Raw genomic sequence first — 1,073 nt, forward strand, 5'->3', positions numbered from 1 at the left:
GACATCGTTGAGCAAGAGGATGAGGAAGACCATGATGACGGCTCTCTGAACCACACAACCTAGAAGCAAGAGCAGGGGAACACATGTGGGACAATCTGGCTGCCACTGTGTCTGCTCCAAACATTTGTGTGCTGCTTTCCATGAGCACGACTACCTGTAAAACATTTAAACGGAGTTAAACATTTTACAGTTCATGTTGTCAGCTTTCCATTTCTTACCAAATTTCATGTTTACAATTACATGCATTTTTTCATTGTAGCTTTATTACTTTTGTAGTGGGCTAAACCACTGAAGTGGTGAGCAGAAGGTTGCTGGTTCAAAACCACCAGTATGTCCTTGAGCGATCCAGGTTGTTCCAGGGGATTGTAGGTCCCTGTAATAAGAGCACTGTAAATCACTTTGGATAAAAGCTTCATGACATTTTTTGATGATGCTTTTGAAGCTTCATCAATATTACAAATGGACAAATAAAATAGATAATTTGTTTAGTTACTTTATGTAGATGTGTTTGTTTACATGACTTACATTCATCTAAAACAGTGTTGACAACAGTGAATTCTACATAACAGCACACATACATCACTCAGATGCCCGTTTCATGTCTATTAGATGTGCTCATCTGCAATACTAATCAGACTATCCTGTCAGATGTTAAATAGACATTTAGTAATTGTCTTTAAGATGTATATATGGTTCATGTAAATCCACTCCCAGATGAGGCAGTAAGAGGTGGAGTGATGGAGCGTCTCATCCACGGCACTGGTCCATTTCCAGGATGCTGCTGTGGACTTCTCCATCCTCACACCAGTCTGAGGACATTTCAGATCCTGCAAAGATGCACAAACACAGTCATTTTAACAGCATAATGTCATCTGATTTCTGTATTGGAAGTAACAAAATTATCTTATTTATATTTTTGTTTCAGGTTTTCCCTTTTTTCACAAACGCCGCCGTCACCTTGCCTTGCAGGTCCTGCTCCACCACAAAAGATCTGCAGCAAATGCACAGAAATCAAGAATCAGAAAAGTGCTGTAATAGTTGTTTGAAATTACAATAATTAATATAAACTACAA

This window comes from Sinocyclocheilus anshuiensis, unplaced genomic scaffold, assembly GCF_001515605.1.
Source record: "Sinocyclocheilus anshuiensis isolate Anshui unplaced genomic scaffold, SAMN03320099.WGS_v1.1 scaffold34, whole genome shotgun sequence".
Taxonomy (NCBI): Eukaryota; Metazoa; Chordata; class Actinopteri; order Cypriniformes; family Cyprinidae; genus Sinocyclocheilus; species Sinocyclocheilus anshuiensis.